This window comes from Lethenteron reissneri, chromosome 2 (assembly GCF_015708825.2).
Source record: "Lethenteron reissneri isolate LAM-NWPU_2019-01 chromosome 2, ASM1570882v1, whole genome shotgun sequence".
Taxonomy (NCBI): domain Eukaryota; kingdom Metazoa; phylum Chordata; class Hyperoartia; order Petromyzontiformes; family Petromyzontidae; genus Lethenteron; species Lethenteron reissneri.
In genome coordinates, this window is record NC_083780.1 from 11,882,238 (window position 1) to 11,899,951 (window position 17,714).

The window sequence follows — 17,714 nt, forward strand, 5'->3', positions numbered from 1 at the left end:
TGGTGATGATGGTGATGATGATGGTCGTGATGATGGTGATGATGATGATGGTGGTGATGATGATGGTAATGATAATGATGGTGATGATGATAGTGATAGTGGTGGTGGCCAGACGATACGCTACAGAGAGAGACTCCTTGAGATCGCATCTCAGGAACACCGACGGTGTGGATGCCTCCATCGGGCAGCGAGGCCGCTCCGAGGGGAAGGGAGAGAAGCGGCAGGAGATGAGGCAGAGAGAGAGGGGAGAGCGAGAATGGAGAGAGACAACGTCGTCTGCAACGTTTTGTTTTGCGCGCGGGTCTGCGGTTCCAGGAGGAGCCTCCAAAGTCATCCCCAGGGCTCCTTGGTAATTGCAGGAGGCGGCATCGTCACGACGATTCGACCACTGCGCTACTCCACCGAAGCAATCACCCGGCTCATCAACCTCATCCTCAATTCTAGATTTGAAGCTTTCGTGACTGCAAGGATTCATAATCTTAGTTCTTTCGGTAAAGTCACGTGGGTAAAAAATGAAATTGAAGTTAATAAAAAATAAAATAATAATAAAAATCACGACGTTTCGGAGGCAACACAAGTCTCCGTCGTGATTTTTTGTTATTTTATTTTTTATTAATTTAAATTTCATTTTTTACCTACGTGACTTTACCGAAAGAACTAAGATTACGCATCCTCAATGTACAACTACAGCCGTCGCTCAACAATCAAACGTCAGACATCGGAAGAAAAAAGTCGATGAACATCAACGCGCTTGGAACCTGCTGCGACCAGCACCGCACGCCGAACTCCACTCCACTCCAGTCGAGCACTCCATCATCTCCATCATCTTCTTCTCGCTCTCGGTGGCAAAGGAGAGCCGCCCGCATGCGGAGCGAAACCCGATCTCGATTCGTAAATATCGCCTCGTCTGCCGATCCCGGCTCGCAGCAGCGCCCGCGTGGCCGTCATCGTCACGTTTACCACGTCGTAGGGGAATTCGCGACCAATATCATCCATAATACAGGGAGGGTGGGTGGCGGGGGGGTTAGATTGCGTAAATGTGTCGTTAAACCCGCCACCACCCGACATAGCCAATTCGTCACTAGTACCAGCACACCGGTGTGTTGGAGAGCCAAGCCACAACAGTTACATCAAAATGCCCATAAACGAGATGTCCAACCACTTTTCCTTTCCCCCGAGCTGTCCTCAAACGAACTCTATCTCCCACTTGATAGGCAACTTCTCTGTGTTTGTAATCGTATTTAGCTTTTTGTTGTTCGGTCGCACGTTTCCTCTTCAATGTCACCTTTTCCCAAATGGCCTGATGCTTACCTAGTTTCCCAGGGATGTCTGTAGGACCCTTTCCCTGGGAATCTACCTCCAGAGGAGAGGTTGGGTCCTGGCCCAGGACAATGTGGTACACCGAAGAGATAGTGGTTTCCTGAACGGCTGTTTGCACGGACCATGCAAGTTTAGGGATACATTTCTCCCAGCTCTTTCGATGGTCATGGCAAAACATCTTCAAAAAGCCACGTATGTCGCGATGTATTATTTCCGTTCAATTCGCTTGTGGATGATACGGTGGCGTCCTAACATGTTGAATGCCACGGTCCCCACATCATTTGGTGAATTGAGGCCCATTATCTGTATTGAGGAAGGTGGGAGTGCACCACCGCCAAAGGATTTCCTTTTCCAAGACTGTTTGAACAGATCGAGAGGAAATTTGGCGCATCGGAAAAATGTCACACCACTTGCGAAAATGGTCAACAACGACCAACAAATATTCAAATCCTTGCACGCTCCTTGACAAAGGCCCCTTTAAATCCAAACAGATTCGGTGCCAAGGTCTGGACAACGGCGTGGACTGCATTTTCCCATTCGGTGATAAATTACTGTATTTCGCTCGTTGACAACATTCACAAGTTTTGTATGTATTTCTTCACATCTGTATTCATCCTCTTCCACGTAAATCTTTGTTTAATCCTAGCCAATGTTTTTCGGGCACCCAAAATGTCCACTGTGTGGTTGGTCATGGGCCGTGCAATAGTACTTCATCCTGATCACCCAGGCTCATCAACAGGTAAGTCCCATGTTGCCCTTGACAGGCAATCTACAAAATTATTCTGTTTCCCTGATAGATGTTCCACTTCAAAATTAAAACTTTGCAACTGCAACGACCAGCGGAGCAGTTTTGCAGCACGGGTTTTCATTGTGTGCAGCCATTGTAAAGCCATGCTGTCAGGTTCGCAATTTGAAGGTTTGGCCCTCCAAATAACCCCCACGTGACTTTACCAAAAGAACGAAAGAGTTTGGATTCCTACAGTCACAAAAGCTTCAAATCAAGATTAACCGCTCAACTTGCGTAGGGCCCATACGATTGCGAGGCATTCCAAATCTACTAATAGGGGTTTTCCCCTTATTTCTGGCAACAAAACTGACACCTTTTGCAAGGAATCATGCTTACATTAACCACAATACTTGCAGTCAAATGCAAACAAAAAACAACACTCTGATAATTTTGTTTGCGTTTGACTGCAAGTATTGTGGTTAATGTAAGCATGATGCCTTGCAAAAGGTGTCAGTTTTGTTGCCAGAAAAAAAGGGAGAAACCCCTATTAGTATATTTTGGTACTGGCAAAGGAGATCCCATGATGTAGCATTCCAAATCGTTGATATGATAACGATCGCTCTGTATCATTGACAGACCGACGATCAAACGTTATCACTACCAGGGTCTGACCCTTCCTCCTGATAGAGCATGGAGCCAGCCCAATTTGACTAGCATCCGTTTGCACGACTAGTTGAATTTCTGGGCGAGGGTAGTGCAGCTGCGTCCGATCACACATCTCCCGCTTAGCCCGGACAAATGCGCGCTCGCACTCCTCCGTCCAAACCCCATTTGGCTCCTTTCTTCTGCAACCCATTCATCGGGGCACAGATCCGGGTAAAGTGCTGCACAAAACCATTGGCACAGCCCTTCGAATCTGCAATTATTTTAGATTTGTAGGTTTGGGGAAGTCTTGCACCCCCTGAACCTTTGCAGGATCCGTATGGATTCCTTGCAGAGTCAAGATATGGCCCTAGGTATTCCACTTATTTCGTCCAATATGAGCATTTTTTGTAGCTTACAAGTTAATTCATATTGCCGCAAACTGGCAAAAACTAAATGCAGGTGTTCCAAATGTTGGTCAAAAAACTTTTCAAATATTATGATATCATCGATGTACACGTAGCAATATGTTCCAATTAGACCCCATAGTACCGCATTCATCAGTCTTTGGAACGTCGTAGGGGCATTTCGTACTCATTTAAGGTTGAGTCGACCTAGGGGAGGCCCTAGGTCCGGTTTAGATAATCGTCACTGGTGTTGGTCGTGAGCGGGATTCGAACTCGGGTCGCCGGGTTCGTAGGACCAAGCACTAACCACTACACTACCGCTCCCCACTTGGGTGGGTGGACACAAAGACAAAGATCCCCCGTGTAGCCTTAACAGATTGTTGGGGCAAGTGCTGTTAGCGAGCACCTATAAAGGCCGGCACGACACACGAGGGGGTGGGTGGCCAACACCACGCCCGGCCGCCTTTGTCTCCCTAGCGGCGATGTTTACACATCACACCAGGTACTCATTTAAGGCTGAGTCGACCTAGGGGAGGCTCAGAACCGGTTCAGATAATCGTCACTGGTGTTTGCCGTGAGCGGGAATCGAACCCGGGTCGCCAGGTTCGTAGTGCAGCGCGCTAACCGCTACACTACCGCTCGCCAAGTAAGTGAACACGCACAGACACACAGACACACACAGACACACACAGACACACAGACACACACAGACACACAGACACACACAGACACACAGACACACACAGACACACAGACACACACAGACACACACAGACACACAGACACACACAGACACACAGACACACACAGACACACACACACAGACACACACAGACACACAGGGCGGCTGATATTATGTCAGGAACGGCTGGTGACGCACGCTTACACCCGCGCACTTCGCAGCTCAATCGGAAATCCCACGAAACCAATTGGCAAACACCGCATCGCGCCTACGCACGAAGCCAGTGTCGGCGAACATAAGGTCGTCGAGGTCAACGGGTGTTTTGTTTTGTTATGATCTTACGTGAATTAGGGAAACGCACTCAAGGTCATCGCGATCGTCGCCGTCGTCGTCATTAGCCACGGTTAAGCCGCCGCGGAAAGGAAGGCCTCCTCTTCCCCAAGCCGCCGCCACTGGCCGCGATCCTGAGATGAAACGGATCCACCCAGCGCTTGCACACCGAGCGTGGCTCCAAGGCGTCGTCCTCCGTTATTCACCTTGACCCATCATCGTCGCAACATGCCCTGCCCAGGCCCAATTTTCTAATAGCTGGGATGGATGTCATTAATCCAAGCGTTTTATTGCTCTGCCTTTCACCGACATTTCCAGGCGTGCACTCACGATTTAGAAATTATTTCATCGCTGGGGCTACGTGGCTGAGACCCGGAGCGGAACCGAGGCGTTCAGCGGAGCCGGCTCTGACCTCTGACCCACCCGGCCTCATCTGAGACCCGGATTCAAACCCAGGCTCTGAGCGGAGCCGGCTCACAGTTTCTGACCTTTGACCCACCCGGCCTCATCTGAGACCCGGATTCAAACCCAGGCTTTGAGCAGAGCCGGCTCAGCGTCTCTGACCTTTGACCCACCCGGCCTCATCTGAGACCCGGATTCAAACCCAGGCTCTGAGCGGAGCCGGCTCCTCAGCGTGTCTGACCTTTGACCCACCCGGCCTCATCTGAGACCCGGATTCAAACCCAGACTCTGAGCGGAGCCGGCTCAGCGTGTCTGACCTTTGACCCACCCGGACTCATCTGAGACCCGGATTCAAACCCAGGCTCTGAGCGAAGCCGGCTCCTCAGCGTCTCTCCGCTGACCTCAGCGCTGCCGCCACTGCTCCTGCTGCTGCTATCTGGCGTAAGTCACAACTCGAGGCGGATGTGAGTGAAATGTGTGGCCACAGGGAGGAGGAGGGAGGAGGAAGGAGGAAATGGTAAACTCAGCTCCAAAGGGAAGGGTCACGTCTGTTATTCGCCAATAATTTACTGCATTCAACGGATGATCGGCAGGACACCCCCCCAAAAAAAAGAAAACACGCGCGCCCAGTATCGATGCAGTTTGATCTGGTCACGTCCACACACAAACACACGCACACACGCACACGTGTACCGGATTATAAGACGCACGCTCACCCTTTACCGCCACTGTTGCAGAGTAATCCGCGCACGTGCGTTTAGCCGTTAGACGGCGCGACGTTTCGCCGGTGGTTACGACCGGCATCATCAGGCAGTTGGTGGTGAATCTGATGCCCGGTCGTTCAATCTTGTTGCGGATCAGCAATCAGTTGGTCACGTGCATTCACGGCACGACTTCATGGGACATCGTCCCATCAAGGCCACGACGCGTTCCGCCTCCCAAAGCGCCACTTTGCTCAACACTTCGGACGATCTTCTTGGTTCTTTCGGTAAAGTCAGGTAGAAGGGAAATAAAAAAATAAAATAAAACATAATAAAATAATTCTCACGACGTTTCGGCCACAACGCAAGCAGCCGTCCTCAGGTGAAGAACAGGTCTGTCGGAAAGACAGCGTCTGAATCAGACGCTCTCTTCCCGACAGACCTGTTCTTCACCTGAGGACGGCTGCTTGCGTTGTGGCCGAAACGTCGTGAGAATTATTTTATAATATTGTATTTTTATTATTTTATTATTTCCCTTCTACGTGACTTTACCGAAAGAACCAAGAAGATGAATCTCGGGCAGTCACGATAGCTTTAAATCGAAACTTCGGACGATGTCATCGACCCACGTGTTGTTCTCGACCCCACGTGGCTCCTCCTTCTGCCCCTCGATACGGGTGAACGCGTACACTCCCGCACCTCCCTATGAGCACGCTTGGCTGTGTACGGCGTGAAAGAAGTTCAAGTTTCAAGTTCAAGTTCATTGATTAGGTATAGCCCTGTGAGCCATTCGGCTCTTGAATCGGGTGCAACCGCAACAAACAAAAAACAAAAACATGAACAAAAAACATCTTAAAGTGACTATGTGACTAAGTGCAAACAGAAAATCCAAGAAAAGACAGCAAACCATTGCAGAAAAAGCACCGTACACAAAATGTGCATAAATCCCAGTGGGATGCAAGTCAAACAACAACACTCACAAGACAACTTAGATTAAGGCCATTAGTCTAACTCTGTACTACAACAAACAAACATGGCCAAACCAAAAAACTTATCGAAAATCACCAAAATAAAGCTATAAAAGCAATGAAACAGTGCAGGTCATAGGAACTGTGACCGAATTTTCACAATAAACTACGTAAACAACATGTACCACCAAACTCTGCAGCCATAGCTGGCTGCAAAGTTTGGTAGTTCAGCATACATACACACGCACACTCGCGATTTGTGAATTATTCCATCGCTGTGGGTAGGCTGGGCCGAAACCCGGGTTTAAACCCAGGCTGTGTCAGGCATGAGGAGGGTGGACGAAAGGCATTGTTACTTTTACGCGATCTGCCCCCCCCCCCCCACCAAAAACAAAGACGTAAATTGTGAATCGCAAATGTTGGCCGCGAAAAGCTCCGCGTTGCAATTCATCGCTTCGTGGTTCCGTGCGTGGGTCGCCGCCCCGCGATGCACGTCCCTTGGCACAGAGTTCAGCCGCTGTGATTTATAAGCCGGGGTTAAGGTGGGGGGGGGGGGGGTGAGAGCAAATCGTGCTCACGCTTAGATCGCGTGGCTCTTCGAACGGGCCTTGAATTGGCAGCACGGAAGCTGATGGCTTCCACCGCAAGGCAGCAAGCGATTAATTTTAAAAAATCATGATAATTTACATTTATTCGTGTGGTGCCTTCCACTAATTCCATTTGCATATTCGCATAATCAAAGGGCCGCATGCATGTTGCCATGAAGATGGACCATTGCCCGAAAAATCGCCTCGAATATCTCCTTCAAGGCCAGCGGCGTTATTGGCGAATGTGTTCGTGTTTTGTTTTGTTTTCGTCCGTCAACATTTGCAAATCGGTTTTTTGTTTCATTCATCGCGAAATTGTGCCTCCATGTTTTACACAACCATTGCGTAGACGTGTCTGCTTTGTGCTTCGGGTGAGCCCCGAACACCAACTAGACTTGTCCTGAAGATTTCATTCGCGTGGGATCCCCTTCACGAGCGTGACACACAGACGGACTGAGCTAATCCGTGAACCCTTGTGTGCAATGTGTACGCTTTTTCTCTCGAGTGAGTCCCGAACGCCAATTCGACTTCACATACTCTTTGGTTCTTTCGGTAAAGTCACGTAGGTAGAAATCAAATCAAACAGATCACGACGTTTCGATCGCAACACAAGCTGCCAACGGCAGCTCTCCCGCCGACCTCAGCATTTTTTCTTGCTGTGGTTGTCCCACGTGATGAAGTTCGCTTGTGTTGCCTCCGAAACGTCGTGATTTATTTTTTATTTTTTTTTCACTGATGTGACTTTACCGAAAGAACCAAAGAGTATGGATTCCTGCAGTCACGAAAGCTTCAAATCCAGATTCGAATTCTCATCTTCACGTTGTCGCGGCCCCACACCTTGCGGACAAGGCGGGCGGGCGAGCGAGCGACCGAGCCGACAGACGGAGCTGATGCCTTCTTTCGGTAAAGTTCACTTTGGTGAAAATAAAATAGAAAATAAAAATCAACGACGTTTCGGAGGCAACACAAAAATATTACTGTAGTAGTTGTCCCACCTGATGACGGAAGCTTGTGTTGCCTCCGAAACGTCGTGATTAGGTATTTTTTAATTTATTACAAATTTTCACCCACGTGACTTTACCGAAAGAACCAAAGAGTATATGGATCCTTGCAGCCACGGAAACTTCAAATCTGGAGCTGATGCTATTTACACCTCTAAAACCTCGGAGCCCTCCGAAATTCCTCAGGAACCACGGCACGCGGAGCGGAACGTCGGAACAGATCGGAGAGCGACTGCTCACGTTCGCCGCCGCTGGCGGGGAGGGCATCCACCCACCGCGGGCGAACTCTGGATGGCGTATTCGGCCTACTCTTCCACGTTCACCGGACGTGCTTTGACGACGTGGGTGTACCCAACGCTTAACCCGATCAGTCGCGACCTGCCGCTCAACGAAGAACGTCAACGTTTCCCCCCCCCCCCCCCCCGTCTCAAATGAGCATTGAGCCATTTGGCGCTCATTAAATCCTTCATATTAAGTTCACTTGCTTGCTTGCTTGCGCGCTTACGACCGTGCAAATCTTTCGGTCGTTTTTTAACCCACTTCCCGTGATCCAATCGAGCTGATATTTTGCACATAGACTCGTTGTGCGTGACAATTAATGTTCGTGAAATTTTTTTTCCTAAATTTTACACTTTTTAGGAAAAAATAAATTATATTTAATTACCAATTGCTTAATGGTGGCAGGCAATCATCTGACCCATAGGTGGCAGCCATCTCAAGCCAGAGGACGAGAGGACTCTAGCCGCCACGCATATAAAGGATTTATAGTGAAAAACCTTGTTTTTAACGGATTAATCTTTTTCCTGTTTACACGGCCCGCGAACCGGTGCTAGAAGATCCACGTTCCTATTGCGGGGCCGAGTCTATCCATAGGACAACCGCTGGCTACTTCCGCACGACGCGGTACTCAGTTTATTCACCTCGGAGGGAGGGGATGATGGAGAATCCCTCCCTCCCCACCCTCCAACGAGGCTTCGAATCTGCAGCCTTCTGATGACTCAGTGTGGTTCACCCATTTATTATTAGAAATCTTGACTGAAAGCTTTCGTGACTGCAGGAATTAACATTCTGTGGGTCTCTCACTAGTAAAGTTACGTAGAATTGGTTCAAAGAAAATAACCAAAAAAACTTCTACTTCTGGGGGGGGGGGGCAGGGGTGCGGCCGGGGGTGGTAGGGGGGGGGGCAGTGGGGTGCCGCGCCTGGAGATACAAATGGACCGGCGGAGTTCCCGGGATCGCAAGCGCGGCAGCGTCGCGTAAAGCAGGTCCCCCCGGCTGCCAGCAAAACAGAAGAAGAAGAAAAAAAAAAGCCCTCTCCCAACGTGGCTAAAAATAGCAGCGGAGGGCACGATCCATTGATGTCAGCGGCTTAACTTAGACAAAAATGGGAACTACAATATCCTGTCATCGGAGAGCGACGTCGGAGAAGGGGGGTGGCAGCCCCGGCCCATCATCCCTTCCAGCTGGTATAAAACGAGTACTAACTGTGTTACCACTCAATAGTGGTTGACCTTTGGAGAGACTGGCCCATGCCATGGGAACGTGGAATTTCCACCACTGGCTCTGCAGGTGATGAACACCAGCGGCTCAAGGGGGGGGGGGGAGGGTGAAATCACTCCGACCGTTGAGAGTTGCAATATTGTCGAATTAAGTGTGAGATGCTTTTTTTGTTTAAGTGCGGTCAATAGTGACCGGGCCTATGCCATCAAGTATCACAACACTGCACGTGACGACTCTGCATTAATGTATGGGTCCCTTGTCTCTGCGTGAGCCAACGGGTCTGCACTTACGTCTGCGTCTCGGTGTAACTCACTGGTGACTCGGCTCAACTCACGATACTTCGAGAGCCCGGTTCAATCACCGGCCAACGACTGACACCTACGATTTGAACCCAGGCATCTCAGCGGTGCCAGGTTCTGAGTCCTCTGACCTCTGAGCCACCCTCCCACCCCCCCCCCCCCCTCCTCTCATTGAGCTTTTTAAAATGAGTTGTGTCACAGACGATATTTGTGTACTCCACTCTGTGCATGATTAAAGCATTCGGCAAATGAATCTCTATTACCAGAAATAATAATGGCTTCCCAAACTTAGTACAGCATTTAAGCACTTCAAATATTTCGCATTTTGCATCCTGAACCGTTACAGGCACATTACTCCGCGGCGGCCGAAACGAGTTGCCACTCTGCTGGAAGTCGGCAGCCAGCGGTCATCCTATGGATAGACTGACCTCCGCCATAGGAATGTGGAATTTCCGCCACCGCTTTTCAGAGGGGACGTGACCACCCCGTAGGCAGCTCGCTCGAGCCAGACAGACGTCGCCTCGTCCCCCTCTCTCTCTCTCTCCCTGTCACTCAAACGGCGACAAATTCTCTCGACGGCCTCTTCGTAGAAGCGCTTTTCATCTGCGGTTTAGAAGCTTTCGTTCTAGATTTGAACCTTTCTTGACTGCAAGGATTCATACTCTTAGTTTTTTTCGGTAAAGTCACGTAGGTAAAAAATTTCAATTAATAAAAATAAAATAATAATAAAAATCACGACGTTTCGGAGGCAACACAAGTCTCCGTCATCAGGTGGGACCGTCACAGCCAGGTTAGCTGCATCAAGTGACATTTAATAATTGGTTTTTTACCCTTCTATCTGGCAACAAAACTGACACCTTTTTACAAGGAGTCATGTTTGCATAGACCGCAATACCTGCAGTCATAATACAAACAAAAGAACATAACTCTGATAATGTGCACATTATAATGTGAGTTATGTTCTTTTGTTTGTATTACGACTGCAGGTATTGCGGTCTATGCAAACATGACTCCTTGTAAAAAAGTGTCAGTTTTGTTGCCAGATAGAAGGGTAAAAAACCAATTATCATATTTTTACTGGCAAATGAGGTTCCCATAGGATAGAAGTGACATTTACCCACGTGACTTTACCGAAAGAACTAAGACTATAGAAGCTTTCGGTCCGCCCGTCACGCGGGGACGTCGCGATGCGCGTCCGGCAACGACGACGCTCCAACATGGGCCGAATTCCCGTCTCGAGCTGAGTCGCTGTTGGGACATGGGGGGGGGGGGGGCAGGGGGGAGCCCGAGAGAAAAACGGCAGCGCCAGAGGTCGCAACCAGGTACCCGATACCCGTACCCTACCCGATACCCGGCTACCCGTACCCGGCCGGGTACGGGTGCCCGTTTGCGACCCTGGTGCGGCCGGGTACGGGTACGGGTAGGCCGTGAGTCACTGGTGAGTCACCGTTTGTCACTCATTTCCCAACGTCTTGTCTCTTCTCACAATTCAAGTTCCTAGAATCAACCCACCCGCGCCTGCAACATGGCTTCATCCCAGAGGTCCCCGTTTGCGACCCTGGTGCGGCCGGGTACGGGTACGGGTAAGGAATCAAAAGCCGTTTGCGACCTCTGGGCAGCGCTGATCGCGGCAGCCCTCCAGAGGTCCTCCCGGCCACAGCCATCGTCTCGTCGTGGCCTACACCGCCACTGACAACGTCTATGTACGTGTGCCTATGTATGTGTCTCATATTCTTCGGTTTTTTTCGGTAAAGTCACGTAAGTAAAACAATTTAATTAATAAAATTAAAATAAAATAACAATAAAATAGAAATCACGACGTTTCGGAGGCAACACAAACTTCCGTCTGTGACTGTTCCACCTGAAGACGGAAGCTTGTGTTGCCTCCGAAACGTCGTGATTTTTATTTTATTTTTATTTTATTAAAAAAAAAATTACCTACGTGACTTTACCGAAAAAACCTAAGAATATGAATCCTTGCAGTCACGAAAGCTTCAAATCTAGAAATATGTATGTGTGTGTCTCTCTCTCTATGTATCACTGTGATATATGTCTCTGCTTATATGTCTGTCTATATGTCTCTGGGTCTGTGTTTTATCTCTCTCTCTCTCAAATTTAGCATTCTCAGGAAGAACGTAATCCACCAGGTAGGATGTTGACTGTTATGTTATCCGACTCTCTGTTGTATTACATTACATTTCTAAGTATACTAGGTTTGTGTTTCTATTTCATTTATACCTGATGATGATTGCTTGTGTTGCAATCGAAACGTCGTGTGCTAGTATTTAATTTATTATTTTCTCTTTACACGTGACTTTACCGAAATAACCAAAGAGTAATTCCTGCAGTCACGAAATATCCAAATTAAGTTTGAACGTCTATCAAGGCAGACAGAAAAGTCCCGCGAAGCCTCATCGCTCTTTGGTGTCTCAACCATGTCAACACCCCCCAGTAGATTTTGGTTTTTTGTTTTGCCGGAAGGGCTGAAGCCTATTCTGGTTCAACTTCGCCTTGATATTGCCAAAAAGGGTCCCCGTAAATATCCCGCCACTGATTCTAGATTTGAAGTTTTCGTGACTGCAAGGATCCACACTCTTTGGTTGTTTCGGTAAAGTCACGTAGGTGAAAATAAAATAAATAAAAAGGGAAACAAATACAATTGAATCACGACGTTTCGGAAGCAACAATCCGAAAACAACAACGCGTATCTCACCATTGCCCTATAAAACTGTGCGTGATGTGAACCTCTCCTGCTATATGCGTCCTGACGAATGAACTCTCTCTATTTTTATTTTATTTTTTACGATCAGAGGAAACAAGAAGATGCTCCGTGTAGTCGGCACTTTGCTTCGTTCATCATTTCAGTTTTTTTTTATGCTTTCCTTTATGTACCCCAACATCTCTCTCTCTCTCGCTCTCTCGCTCGTCAGACCCACAGGTCTCTGCGCACCTGGCGTGTGAGCCACCGGTGTTGTCGTTCTTGCCGATCAAATTACTTCCGAGGGCGCCAACGCACCTCAACGAAAGGGATGCACGGAATCCACGCGTGCGCCTGATTGTTCTCCGTTCATTTTAGGGCACTTTAATCCTTTGCCCCCCCCCCCCCCCTTGATAGAAATATGTTGGCGGTCACCAATAAGTTCAATCTGTATTCTTAGCAGCAAGACCACAGCCTTCATTTAGCCACCGCAACCGAAATAAAAACAGAAATCCTCCTCCTACCACTGAAAATTCGCCGTCGAAATCCAACACTTGCTTCTGCCGATCAATCAGAGAGCGCAGCTGCGAGTATTTTAATGCAAACGGGGCAGGCGGGTGGAGGGGAGGGGGAGCGTCTTTAATTGGGTCATTATTCCAGACCTGTTTGGGAGTTGGCCAAACACCCCAGTATAGGCCCGCAGAGCTTGGGCAACCGATTGTTTGGCGGCGCCGCTTTCCCGGCCGTTGAGCCCGAATTCGTTCCGGTGGCGCGCACGGAGCGTGCGAAAGGAAGGGCTAAAGAGCTTTTTGATTGAAAGCTTTCGTGACTGCAGGGATTCATCTTCTTGGTTCTTTCGGTAAAGTCACGTAGAAGGGAAATAATAAAATAATAACAATAAAGCATAATAAAATAAATATTTTAATATGCTTTATTTCGATTATTTTATTAGAAGGGAAATAATAAAATTATAATAATTAAGCGTTTTAAAATAATTATTTTATTATGCGTTATTTTTCTTATTTTATTATTTCCCTTCTAAAGCATAATAAATAATATTAATTTATTAGTATGCTTTATGTTTTATTATTTTATTATTTCCCTTCTACGTGACTTTACCGAAAGAACCAAGAAGGCTAAAGAGCTGTTACTTGTAATAATAATAATCAGTCATGAACCACGACGGTCCATCGGAACCCCCTTTATAAATAAAACGCATTCGCCGCGTCGCGAGCGCACGCTCGATAGTTCCAGCGAACGACGGCTTCTCGCAAGGAATTCTTCATCGGGCCAGCGACTCCACCCCCCAGAAATAACTCCGCTTAATCCCACGTCGCATTCACAGTCACTTTTAATTTTTGTTGCAAGGCTCAGTGTGTGCCCCCCCCCCCCCCCCCACCAGTTCTGTCGCTAATAACGTCACACGGTGTAGCGCATTGGAAAAGGGCGACACGTGGAGCGTAGTGGTTCAGTGGGACGAAGACGTATTCTTAGGTTTTTTTCGGTAAAGTCACGTAGGTAATACATTTAAATTAATAAAAGTAAAATAAAATAAAAAATAAATAAAAAATTATCTCACTTGATACAGCTATCGTGCTGTGACTGTTCCACCTGAAGACGGAAGCTTGTGTTGCTTCCGAAACGTCGTGATTTTTATTTTTTAATTCTATTTCCATTTTACTTTTATTAATTTTAAGTTTTTTACCTACGTGACTTTACCGAAAAAACCTAAGAAAATGAATCCTTGCAGTCACGAAAGCTTCAAATCTAGAATAGGGATGAAGACGGTTTGAGGATAAATTCAGGAACCGTCAGGTGGTGTCACACAGGAATCAAATGCGGGCAGGCTGGTTGGTGTGGCATTCGCTATGCAACCCCCCAAAAAAACGCATGGGAGAGCTGAGGTTAAAAATGGTAAAAGTTAATTTTGTTAAAGCAGGTGATCGGTTCTCACTTTGTAAGCAAATATAATTCAGAGCGCTGGCAATACCCAACGTAAAAATGAGAACAGAACAAAGCTCTCGTTAGAGAAGAAATCGACAGAGTCCACAACTCAGGTCGAGGACGGTCAACCGATAGGAACACGCACACACAACAACAACAAAAACCTCAAAACAATAATGATCTACATTTTTATGTGACGTCACATTTCTCACCCCCCCCCCCTCGTCACACATCGTCACAAATATCTGACCCCCGCCCCCCCCCCCCCCAGGTGTGTGACGTCATTTATGGACGGGCCCTTGGTTGTGAGCGGGAATCAAACTCGTGTCGCCCTATTTGTATGCAGTATCACAAAACAAAGCAAAAGTTCCCCCATATAGCCTCTAACAGACTGTCGGGGCAAGTGCTGTTAGCGAGCACCTATGAAGGCCGGCACGGCACACGAGGGGGTGGGTGGCCAGCACCACGCCCGACCGCCTTTGTCTCCCCAGTGGCGATGTTTACACACCGCACCAGGTACTCATTTGAGGCTGAGTAGACCTTGGGATAGCCCAGTACCAGTTCAGATAATCGTCACTGGGTGTTGGCCGTGAGCGGGAATCGAACTCGGGTCGCCGGGTTCGTAGCGCAGCGACGCAAACCGCTACACCACCGCTCTCCCATGCAGCATCACACACAACAACAACAACCGCCATTCGCCACTAAGTGGCGGCGACGTCACCACGACGCTTGTGCCAGGCCATGTGCACCTTGAGGCCACGTGAAGTGTCGAACGCCCGCTGGCAGGAGGTCACGGGGCAGACCCAGCAGGTGCCACGGGTCGACTGACTGAGATGACCGAGATGACTGGCTGATGCACCACCACCATCACACACACAAAGATCCCCCGTATAGCCTTAACAGACTGTAGGGGCAAGTGCTGTTATCGAGCACCTATGAAGGCCGGAACGGTACACGAGGGGGTGGGTGGCCAGCACCACGCCCGACCGCCTTTGTCTCCCTAGTGGCGATGTTTACACACCGCACCAGGTACTCATTTGAGGCTTAGTCGACCATCACACACACACACGGACACACGCACATTTTCAATTCTAAACACTATTTCACTCATCCCATCAGTCCCCGCCCTCAGAGAGTAAAAAATAAAACGCCACTCGTTCGCTTCTATTCTTCCGTACGCGCGTTCCTCAGAATCCAGTGTCGATCTTGCTCAGGCCTCGTGTGACGCTGGCGACCTTAGGAGCGACGTTCATCTTCGTATTGTCGCTGCCAAGCGGTCAAAACACCTCGCAGGGCAACGCAACGCCCTCGAGGTCGAGAGAACGCTCCGCGGAAGTGGACATCGAAGAGCTACCGCCGAGAGCTCGTCGCCGTGGCCCGGCAACTGTAGAGGGCAGCACTTTCACACCTGCTGTGCCATTGCAGAGGTGCGGTCATATAGAAATCACGACGTTTCGGAGGCAACGCAAGCTTCCTTCGAGTGGAAGACGGAAGCTTGTGTTGCCTCCGAAACGTCGTGATTTTTATTTTATTTTTATTTTATTTTACTTTTATTAATTAAAATTTTTTACCTACGTGACTTTACCGAAAAAAGCCTAAGAATGTGAATCCTTGCAGTCACGAAAGCTTCAAATCTAGAATGGTCTTAGATCTCACCGACGCGACCAGGACGAACCGCCCCAACCCCGTCGTGCGCAAGTTGACGCTGCGGGACTTTTATATTTTTTTAGCCGCCGCACATTTTTTACAATTTAACAAAAAGTCAGAGTCACGAGTGTCACTTCACTCGCTCGCTCGCTCCCCTCATTGGCTCTCACTCGCTCAGTACCAGCAGGACCCAGGCACGGGAGCCCTTAGGGGCCGTCCATAAATGACGTCACGCACCTAAGGGGGGGGAGGGGGGTGTCAGACATTTGTGACGATGTGTGACGATGGGGGGGTGGCGGGGTTTGAGAAATGTGACGTCACATCAAAATGCGCGACTTTAAATAAACATAGACAACACGTTCTACTTGATTAAATAGACGTTTTAATAAATGTTTTCTCCTACAACATCAGAGTGTAGCGCCGCATTAAATAACGCACTACAATGACAATAGTTTAAAGCGATTTGAAGCATGTTTAATTTTTTTTTTTGGGGGGGGGGGGCTGAATTTTGTGACGTCATATTTGAGGGGGGGGGGTTTGACATTTTCTGACGCCGTGTGACTAGGTAGGTGGGGGGGGTCAAAAATCATCCAACATCGCGTGACATCATTTATGGACGGCCCCTGAAACTCATCACCGTAATTACCGCCACGCGTAAACGACCGACCCCACGCGCCAGGGTCGGGCATCGAACTTAAAACAAAAACACACCGAGCTCTGAGTCAGCCGCCCTAGAGCCGGGGGTGGGGGGGGTGGGGTGGGTGGGGTGGGGGGGTGGGTGGGGGGCGCGTGACCAACACGTGTTGCTCAGCTGCGGTCATCGCGCCGCTCACAAGCGCTCGCTCGCTCGCTCGCTCGAAGCGAACCTGGACTTGTCGATTGAAAGCTTCTTTCGTGACTGCAGCAGGGATTCATCTTCTTGGCTCTTTCGGTAAAGTCACGTAGAAGGGAAATAATAAAATAATAAAAATTTAACATAATAAAATAGTGAGAATTGTATTTTATTATGTTATATTTTTATTATTGTATTATTTCCCTTCTACGTGACTTTACCGAAAGAACCAAGAAGATTAATCCCTGCAGTCACGAAAGCTTTAAATCTAAACTTAACACATGTTTAGTTTTGATTTAAAGCTTTCGTGACTGCAGGGATTCATCTTCTTGGTTCTTTCGGTAAAGTCACGTAGAAGGGAAATAATAAAATAATAAAAGTAAAACATGAAATAGTGAGAATTATTTCATTATGTTTTATTTTTATTATTTTATTATTTCCCTTCTACGTGACTTTACCGAAAGAACCAAGAAGACGAACCTGGACTCTTGACTATTTGGCGAGATTTGAGGGGGGGGGGGTCTGACTTTTTGTGACGCCGTGTGACTCGGTAGGGGGGGGGGGTCAAAAATCGTACAAAATCGCATGACGTCATTTATGGACGACCCCCTGAAACTCATCACCGTTTCAAGTTTCATTTTTATTCACTTTAAGTTAAATTCATTCGGTATAGCCCCATGAGCCATGCGGTATCTCGAGTCGGGTGCAACCGCGACAAACAAAATATGAACAGAGAACATCTTAAAGCAGCGGTCGGGAACCTATGGCTCGCGAGCCATATATGGCTCTTCCAGTGACGGCATATGGCTCCCAGACAATTTTGAGTTGAAAAAAATAATAATAATAATAAAAAAATAAAAAATCAGTTTGGAACTGATTTTAAAATACTTGTGATATTGCTTAATAATACTGTGTCATTTTAAAGTAAACAGAAATTAGTTTTGAAGATAAATTTCACGGGTCACGCCTGCACGAAGCTCAACCTCACCACGTATGAACCAGACTACAAGGCCATCAGCAAAACCAT